The sequence below is a fragment of the Anastrepha ludens genome, chromosome 5 (genome assembly GCF_028408465.1).
Source record: "Anastrepha ludens isolate Willacy chromosome 5, idAnaLude1.1, whole genome shotgun sequence".
Lineage (NCBI taxonomy): Eukaryota > Metazoa > Arthropoda > Insecta > Diptera > Tephritidae > Anastrepha > Anastrepha ludens.
Genome location: NC_071501.1, coordinates 97,593,911 through 97,604,058, shown reverse-complemented (window position 1 = coordinate 97,604,058; position 10,148 = coordinate 97,593,911). Strand labels below are relative to the sequence as shown.

Here is a 10,148-nt window from a genome sequence, read left to right as displayed (position 1 = left end):
CTAAGATTAACAATAGCACAAGCAAGAAGTTTTAATGCAGATATCAAGCAAAAAGTGTTTAAAAATTCTGGTTTTAGCTCAGAAAACAATATTAGGGGTTGCCACTTTTTAAAAAAGTTATTTCTTTTTTTCGGTGAATTTTTAGCCCTAAGTTAATTAGAATATTGCAATATGAATATCAAACAATGAGTAGTCATTATTATTAATACATCACAATAATTATATAAAATGTAAGAAAAGAGAAAAAATATGTGTGAAAGCAAAGAGTTGACGTATATTTAATAGGGCTGCCACGTGTCTAAAAAGAATACCTACACAGATAAGATATTTTCACATAGATATCAAAGTGAACATGTATGAAATTACTGTTTTCAATTAAGATAAAAAAGAGTAGGGTTGCCACTTTTTACAAAAACATTTAACTAATTTTAATTTAAACCGACAAGATTTTTAATTTTGATATCTAAATAGAAATAATTAAAGATCCTGATTTTAATTCAAAACTATTATTTGTAGTGCTGCCACTTTTTATTGAAATATTTTATTCGTGTTTTCTATAGTTCAATCATTAAAACTCAAATACAAAAAAATGTTTATCTAATCACTGGGTAATTATATGTTGCATGCTTGGCCAGCAAAGACAATCTCTACATACTACTTACTAGGTAATTCAATAAGTTTTGCGATTCGATAAGAAAAATACAAATTAATGTTTTGAAATGCAATTTATTATTCAGTATAGTAGTCCTTAGCATCAATACACTTGTTCCAACGAGACTCCAATTTATGAATTCCATCCCTGAATTGAGAATCTGGATGGGCTGCAAAACACGCTTCCACAGCTGTTATGACCTCATTATTTGATAAAAAACGCTTTCCATACATGAAATTTTTTAGACCTGGTAATAGCTGGAAGGAACTAAAAGCCAAATCTGGTAATTACGGTAGATGCTCCAACAACTGCTCGAACTTTAATTCATGGATTTTAGCCACTGTCAAAGGTCTCTTGTGACACGGCGCGTTTTCCAGATAAAAAAGATTTTTTTCTTTTGTAAACTGGGTATTTTTTGACGAATTTTTTTCTTCAGGTGGTATAAAAGAGTACACTAATATTCGAAATTTATTGTTTCACCAGTTTGCAAGTAATCCACTTACAAACTTTCTTTCGCATTCCAAAGCTTAAGCTTATGCTAACACTTTCTTGGCCGACTTTTGGACTCGAACTCGTCTTGAAGCCGAAGAGCCAGTTTTGTACCACTCCCTAGCCTCCTGTTTTGATTTAGAATCATGATGATAGACTCAATTATCATCCATAGTGATGAATCGATGCTCGAAATCAACTTTGTTCTTTCGAAAACGCTCTAAATACTTCTGAGAAAGTCGCATTCGAATATGTTGCTTGTTTGCACACAGCTTTCTGAAACCCAATACTTAAGTCAAAATATTGGTTACACTGCCCAATGAGATGCCTAAGGCTTCTACTAAATCGCTTTCAGTCACATGACGATTTTCCAGTACGATTTCTCTTGTTTTTTCTACGATTTCCCGTGTTGCCGCTGTTTTTGGACGTCCTTGAAGTGGATCGCCTTTAAGGCTTGTACGTACATTTAAATTAAGCAACCCGTCTTTCTACTGTATTAAGTGATGGCAAAAATCATTATACACTTGAAACATTCGTTCATAAATTTCCGTTGGTTTTAAACCTTCATAAAATAAAAATTCTAATCACCACACGATATTGAACTTTTCCATTGTAGAAAATATAGGGTTTTTCAGTAAGAGCGCTTCATCTTTTGAACTTTTTTGAATAAAACACAAACGGTTTGACTTTTTTAACTAATTTTTTTTTTATTATCGAGTTTGAACATATACATTTAAGTATGGAATTTGATTTCTTTTGCATGACCATCGCGTGCACGTTTTACGAAGTCCAATCGTTGAACCCAATTTTCGACCACTCTTTTGCATAAATCGGCCGAAATTCCAGCAATTTCGCGTTCAATATTGGCTCTGAGCTCACAAATCGTCGCCGGCTTGTTACTGTAGACCAATGACTTCACATAACTCCAAAACGGGACGGCTTGTTAAATGGACCGTAAAATGGCCGTAATGCTCTTAAAGTAGCAGCAACAGAACGATTATTTTCATAAAAAATTTGCACGATTTGCAATCGTTGCTCAAGTGTGTAGCGTTCCATGATGAAATGTATACTAATGAAGTTTACAAATGACAAGCGAAAAATAAAAAATATTGCGTCGTTCGCCCTCCCTATCGGAAAAAAGTTGAAGCGCACCTATTAAAAAACCCTATATTATATCATACTATGACACGTTGGTACTAAGTGGCTTGTAATCAAAGAATGAATTGACAGATTGAAATGAAGCTTCAGATACGTCAATATAACAAAAGAAATTTAGGCTAGTAGCAACGCACTCTCTTTCCGAACCGCAAAACTTATTGAGCAACCTAGTATATACATACACATATAAGGTTGTCAAAAAAGTCTTGCGGTATTTTTATTGTATTTTCAATTGTTCATAAAATTGGTTATAATAATGCGATTTAAGTCAAATATGCGCCGTTTTGTTCGATGACGAGTTCCCAACGAGATGCCAACTTCATAATGCCCCTCTCATAGAAGCTCGCTTCCCAGAAGTAGGTGGTAATCACTTGGTGCGAGATCCGGATTATACGGTGGATGCAAAAGAACATCCCATCCGAGCTCCCGGAGCTTCTGGCGCGTCACCAAAGATGTGTGTGGCCTGGCGTTGTCCTGATGGAAGACAATTCGGCCTCTGTTGATCAAAGATGGCCTCTTCTGCATGAGTGCTGCATTCAAGCGGTCCAGTTGTTTGCAGTACAGATCCGAATTGAGCGTTTGGCCATAAGGGAGCAGCTCATAGTGGATGATTCCCTGCCAATCCCACCAAACACACAGAAGAACCTTCCTGGCCGTCAATCCAGGCTTGACCACCGTCTGGGCAGCTTCACCGCTTTTCGACCACGACCGTTTGCGCTTGACGTTGTCGTAAGTGACCCACTTTTCATCACCAGTCACCATCCGCTTCAAAAACTGGTCGATTTTGTAGCGATTCAGAAGCGATTCGCATGCATCCATACGGGCAAAAATGTTTTTTTGCGTCAAGTCGTGTGGCACCCATACATCGAGCTTCTTTTTGAATCCAAGCTTCTTCAAATGGTTTATAACGGTTTGATGACTCATGCCCAGCTCTTGGCCGATGCTACGGCTGCTACTATGCCGGTCTCTTTCGATCAATTCAGCGATTTTATCGCAATTTTCGACGACAGGTCTTCCGGACCGTGGCGCATCTTCGATCACCTCTGCACCTGAACGAAAACGTTGAAACCATCGTTGTGCGGTGGAAATGGAAACTGTATCGGGTCCATAAACTGCACAAATTTTATTGGCAGCATGAGATGCATTTTTGCTTTTATCGTAGTAGTACTGTAAAATATGCCGTATTTTATCTTTATTTTGCTCCATATTTGCGACGCTATAACTCACGAACGACTAAAAGCAAACAACAATTAATCAAACACGTGTTAGCACGTGAAAAGAGCTTTCCAAAAAGCTCTAGCGTGAACCGATGCGACGAATACAACTAGAACTACGCGCTTGCAAAGACAAGCATGCGGAATTACCGCAAGACTTTTTTGACAACCTTATATATTGGCACAGACATATGTATACTCACATGCATTGAACCATTAGTAAATTAGAAAAGCATACTTTTCCCCTCTATTTAATCAGCCAGAGCCCCAACGAAGTGTTGCTAAATGCAGTTGGCACAAAATTTCACTAAAAAAATTATACCTCACAGGAGCACCCTAATGTCCAATAATTCTTTGTTTGTGCATAGCACGAATAAGCGAGCGTCTATGGTGCAAGGCCAGTGCACAGAATTTCTCTTTTGGTCCAAATACTTGCTCCACTTTTTCATTTTCCACATCGTTGTATGTACTTGCCAACCAGAAAAAGTTCAATGTCTTGTGGGCAGATTGCCTTTATGCCTCTTTTTGTGAAAAATATGAAATATCGTGTTGCCAGTTGGATATGTAGGGAGTCAAAAGTAGGATAGCAAAAAATTACGATATGGAAAAAATTCTAATTATTGTGATATTGATTGACACTCTTCTGTATTTTCAACACTTCTATAAAATTGCAGCATGAAAGGCTTCTGAAGTCTTTTTTGATTTTTTTATATGCCAAGTCGGTAAGTCTAGATTAACAGAACAGCTATTATCTTATTATATTTTCAAATTTGGTATTCTTAATTTCCAATTATGAGGAGTAGAGCCAATAGAAGTAAGCAAGGAATATCAAGCTTTGGTCAGACCTGAAATTTCGAATGCCCAAAGCACTAAACGAAAAGCGTATTTATCTCGGGCCTACGCCAAAATTGGAGAAAGTTCGTGCGTGCTTATAAATCAAATGATGATAGGTTCGATGTCCATTGTAGATGCAAAACAGCTAATGATAGAAAAAATTTTTACCTACTACGATTGTCCCTAGCCATAAAAGGCCCTTAATAGGGAATTTCAAATGTATACAGGAGGTTAAGAAACTCATCTGTTGTAGGTACAGCAGCGCTTCTTCAACAACGGAGCACCTCCAGTGGCAACGGTAGTCCTACCGCAACACAGGTCCGTTCCGACGGACAATAGAATTTTGTCCATGTTTTTTTTTAGACTAAAGCGCTCTTTTTGTTGAGCACTTCGTAAGTTGAAGAACTTCTATTCAAATTAAAAAGCACAAAAACCGAAGAAGACTTCTTAGCTAAGGAGGTGACCCTCTTGGGCGAGAGACGAATGACGAACCAATCACCGCTTTTTAACTGCGAGAGATCTCCAACTTCCCCCCACTAGATCCACGGCGATCCTCTTTACCTTCTGGATGAAGGAAGTCAGGCTACACCACTATACTAGACTGACTATTTGAGAACTATAGATAATATATAGACAGACATTATACCACATTCAACGGAAGACTCTTGCCATCATCCTCAACTCCTGACCCACGAATCCTGTTATCGTAGGCTAACCACCAGCGTTTACAGACGAAGAGCTCCAGCTGCCAGCGTAACTTTGGCTCAATCACAATCTGGATATTGTAACTCCTACTTATTCAGAATAAACGCCGACTTACTCAATATATGTCCGACATGTGAAGCCACCACGTACAATACTAACCAACTATTCATATGCCCTCTCAAACTCACTCACCGAACACCACTCCTCCTTTGTAACCAACTTATCAAAATAGATCGTTTCCTGGGTCTATCGTTAGATAAGTTAGACGATGACGATCGGTGACTAAATCGCACTGTAAAGACCTAGTAAATTTGTACACCAAAATCAACAACAAATAACCACTTATCAGCAGAGGGGTTTAAGTATTTACACCACCACTAGCACTTACTAAACTGAATAACCAAACGAAGCCTGTGCGCGCGATGCTCTTCTTTCAGTTGCTCTGCTTCCTATCAAGAAGGAACTAATGTCGAAAGTTAGTCTCACCATCACACAATGGTCTGAAATTCAAATATTTTGGCATAAATCCAATTTTTTTTTTTCTTATTTCAAAAAAATAGGTACGCAGTATTAATTGAGACATTTCAGTGGTCTAAAATATACAAAAAATTATTTGGATATGGCAACTCTGTTCTAAATATGAGCTGTAAAACATGATGCTTCTGAAGCAACAACAAACTTGTAAACAGTTCAGTAAAATATTGTAAGAAAACAGCTGTTCGATAATAGTTAAAAAGGAAAAAAAAAGAAATAAATTTATAATGGAAGAATATAAGAAAGTATCTATTTTTTAACTTAATGAAAAAAAATATGGTTTATTGTGTCATATCTGTATAGTATGGAGTTTTGTTTAATAGCTTTTTTAACCGAAAATTTCGTATTAACCTGTGTTCTGTGGAGTGAAAGTTGTGTGTATTGTCCCGTATTGTTCCAGATTTTTATGTTCGGTGGAAGTTTGGGGTATGTTCTTTAAAAGCATGTATGTAACATTTGCCCGTTTTTGCCCCATTTAAGTATATTTGTAATTTTCAGCAACCTTTAAATTCCAACACGAAGAAATGCTTGGAATTTGGATATAGGGCGATCGCAAAACTAATGTTGTTTTGGACTGGGTTTTTAAAAAAACTAATACTAATGAGTTGAGTTTAAAGAAAAAAGATGAAATAAGAAAAAAGATACAAAATTTATTAGCATATGTTAGCGAAAAATTATCAAAATGTAATCGTATGGTTAATAGATTTAAAGAGAAATACCCCCAGTGGGTTTCCGCAACAACTACAATATTATTGAAATTTCTGAGAATGATTTTGAAAAACCCTGTTCAAGTAAAGCAGGACGACCAAAGGTTAGCTATACAGATGCAAAAGATCGGCTTAAGAGGAAGCTGGCAAGTGATCTTTCTTGTGAAAACAATGACGATGTTGCTTTTTTGATTCATGCAACTACTGTTTCGACAAAAAAATCAAAACAAAGTTAATTGCGTAATTCCTGTTGGTTGTTTTGGTGAAAATGCATAAGGAGTTCGAAATAAATTATACAAGAGAGATCGCATCGCATACAAGAAAAAATAATATGACTGATGTTTTCAATAGAGCAATGGATTCTTCAGACCCCCTTCTTTCCAGCTTGTCTTTATCCGCTAGAGAAAAATACCGGAAAAGAGAGAAGCTACCAGAAGAAGTAATACAATTGCTTGCACCTTCAAGTGAGCTTCAAATTTTCAAACACTTGCCAGGGGGATCTGAATACGATTCGGAAAATTCTAATTCCGATATATCGGAAGCAGACGTTGTGGAGAACGCTTTAGTTTTAGATACGGAAGACTGTGATTTCGAATGATTTGCTTGGTACATATAACTTTTTATATTATATTCAAGTGAATTTAATAATTCTGTAACTTCTCTCTCATTTCAGATGTACAGTTAATGCTATTATAAAAATAATTGTTTCAGTAAAAACACATGTATAAATATTTGGATAATAAAATCATTTGATCACTTTTGCCTATCATATGCAAATTTTTCATTTTATGAAACCAAATTTTTACTATAGGTCCAAGGGAGGTACTCCTAGGGACTGGCCGATTTCAACTATTTTTGGTATCGTCGATACGTATTACGAGACTAACATATTTACCAATTTTCGTTAAGATATCGCAATTTTTGGAGCTGAAATTCAAAAATTTTTACTATAGGTCCAAGGGAGGTACCCCTGGGGAATGACCGATTTCATCCATTCTTGGAATTTTTCTTAATTAAGTCCTATATAACCTGTATGCGAAATTTCAATGGCCTAGTACCACTCCTTCTAATTTATGCCAAAAAATTTGAATTTCAGACCATAGTGCATCAGTCTAAGAGCATATTACAAGTAGAAAACAGGTAGCAAAGAATGAGCTATGAGGAACCTATCAGGTATCTGCGAGTTCTAAGTGAAGCAGTGGCAAATTTGCATCCTCCGCTAGGTGTCTATCTATCGAGTTTGCTGCAAAGCAAATATGAAATTCTGAAATCTCACTTATCATTCTACATAATATTTGTGGCCAGTGTATAGTGGACCTTATTACTATATTTTAAATTTACAAGGAAACATATGTATATCACACTTTAATTTACACTTTAAACTTTTTTTAATACATATGTATATGTAATTCAGGCAGAGGTAACCGCGCTCGAGGCAGCAGTCGCCCATTGTTTATCAGCGTAAGTAGGTCATCAATTATTCCGATAGCCAACAGACTATCAAATTACAATGTTTTCATTTGTTCGTTATCCTTTTTATGATACATTTAAATACATGCAAAAATTTTATAATTGACGTTCCCTTTTTTTGCATTCAATGTCTGAAAATGATAGCTCAACTCGATTTGATTTCCGCTTATTTGACTTTTTCATCAGAATTAGAACACCATAAGCTGAAAATCAGCACATCAATATGGTGGTAGTCTGTCTGTAAAGAAAAAAGTGGGGTGATAAATGTAACATTTAATTAAATGCTGCAGCCTTTTTATATTTTTATTATTATTCTAGTAGTTTATGCAGTAGTGCAGTGCTAGCTATTTTCTTGTTAATTTTGTAAAAAAAAGTTCATGTTTTTGCGCACACAAACAGCAAAATTTGTCCGTATTGTCAAAGTGATGAGAGCAATGAAACTCAACCAAATTTGACATCTGCGTTGCATTTAGTTTCATAAAAGTATGAGGAGAAAATTAATAAAATCCCACTCCCATATAAGCGAAAGATTGCATAGAGAGTCAAGAGCTGGCCAACTAACGCATTGGGAAATTTAGAGTCAGACAAAAGCGAAAAGTACGTTTCATCTCTCCTATTGAAAAATAGTTTTCAATAAAAATTTTATGCTATTCATAAGGATTGCAGCATAGTAAATGCGTGTAATATTACCAAGTAAAATGTCATTAAATTTTATGAATTTGGCACAACTTCAATACAGAAATATGTTTACTCTCAAGTAGGGAAATTGAATGTGGTGAAGATTGTCTTTCTCAGTGAATTTTTTTTTTTATAAATTACATTCAAACAAAATGAGTAGTTTAACAAAATCGTTATGGTAACAGTCTGATTGCCACGACCGACTCTTCAAATGCACTGAAAAATGTCTTTGGTAAACGCGACTTCACCCGAACATTTTGGCACTTGTGCAAAAATCCGGATACTTTTGGAGCAGCAGGCGTAAGCAGTAGTGTCCGGAATGTGCACATACTTAGCCTGAGCTGGAGCTGGGGTTGCAGAGGCACCAAGAACATGCACAGCAAAATTGAACGTGTGCTTGTGAAATTCCTCACGGAAGGAATTTTCGCCTAGCGAAAATCGCAAAAGATCCAGACAATACCTACCACTTTGCATAGATGGATGGATTTAGCTTGAAACTAGAGGGCGCCTACGTAGAGCAGGTTAAACAAATTGGTAAGGAGAAAATCGCGCTTAACTTCAATGTCAACCACACTGTAGATACTGAGTATGAACCTGAATTGAATCCGAATGCTGAGAAGACTGAAATCGGTGAGAGGCGCAGTAAACCACGTTTTTAAGTATAAATATCATTAAGAGCAATCCGACACTCCCATGCTCGATCTCTTTCTTAGAGGGTGGATAAAATGATATTTTTGGCATCGATGAAATAAACATTTTCCAAGGTAAATGGAATGATAAAGTTTATGCCGCGGCTGCTAATGTGCTTGATGGATACATTTATGACTTGCTCATGGATCTCCTGGATGAGAAGAATGAATGAATATGCTGAAAAATTCTCATATTTGGTCTCCGGATTCAAGCACAGATCATAATTTGGGTTGTTGGAAAGCCGCCGGCAAGTAACCCTGGCCACCACATCATTATTTATTTCAAGGCTTTTTTGTAGACCGTTTTCTTACCACTTCATAATGACCTAAGGGGCCAATATAAGTGACGTGTTTAAGGATTAATAACAGGCGTAATAAACTATATTTAATTTTTTAGAGCCTACGTAATGTCAGCTTAATGAGGGCGATTGTGCATGAATGCAACATATTTTAAAACTGTTTAAGAAATAAACAAAATATCACTTTTTGGGTATCAAATATCAAATCTTTTAATAAAAAAAAACATTACTCGAAATAAACATCTAACAAGGCAACATATATGTAATGAAAGGTATTTCTAATAGCTTTAACTCAGAACTATTTTTGAAAGTGTTGCCACCTAGTTTTTTATATAAAATGCTACTTGACACCAAAATTTAATATTAAGATTAAAGGGAAAGAAAAGGTATTTTTTGGCCCTTCTAGCTCCGAAATATTTTTACATAGGGTTGCCACCTATTTTTTTTACATAAAACGTCTCTTCAAATAAATATTTAATGATGCCGTAAATGTTGAATTAAAGTTTTTTTGACAATTTGGCTCAGAAATATTTTTACATGGAGTTGCCATCTATTTTTTTACATAAAGCGTTTCTTCAAATAATTATTTAATGATGCAATAAATGCTACATTAAAGACTTGTTTTGACAGTTTTAGCTCAGAAATTTTTTTACAAGGGGTTGCCACCTATTTTTTTACATAAAGCGTTTCTTCAAATAAATATTTAATGATGCGATAAA

General features: G+C 35.8%; 1 pseudogene; it reads left to right on the top strand.

Moving 5' to 3' along the window:
- Positions 1-8,593: 8,593 nt before the first annotated feature.
- Positions 8,594-9,460, top strand: LOC128864817 (complement component 1 Q subcomponent-binding protein, mitochondrial-like; annotated as a pseudogene).
- The last annotated feature ends 688 nt before the right edge of the window (positions 9,461-10,148 follow it).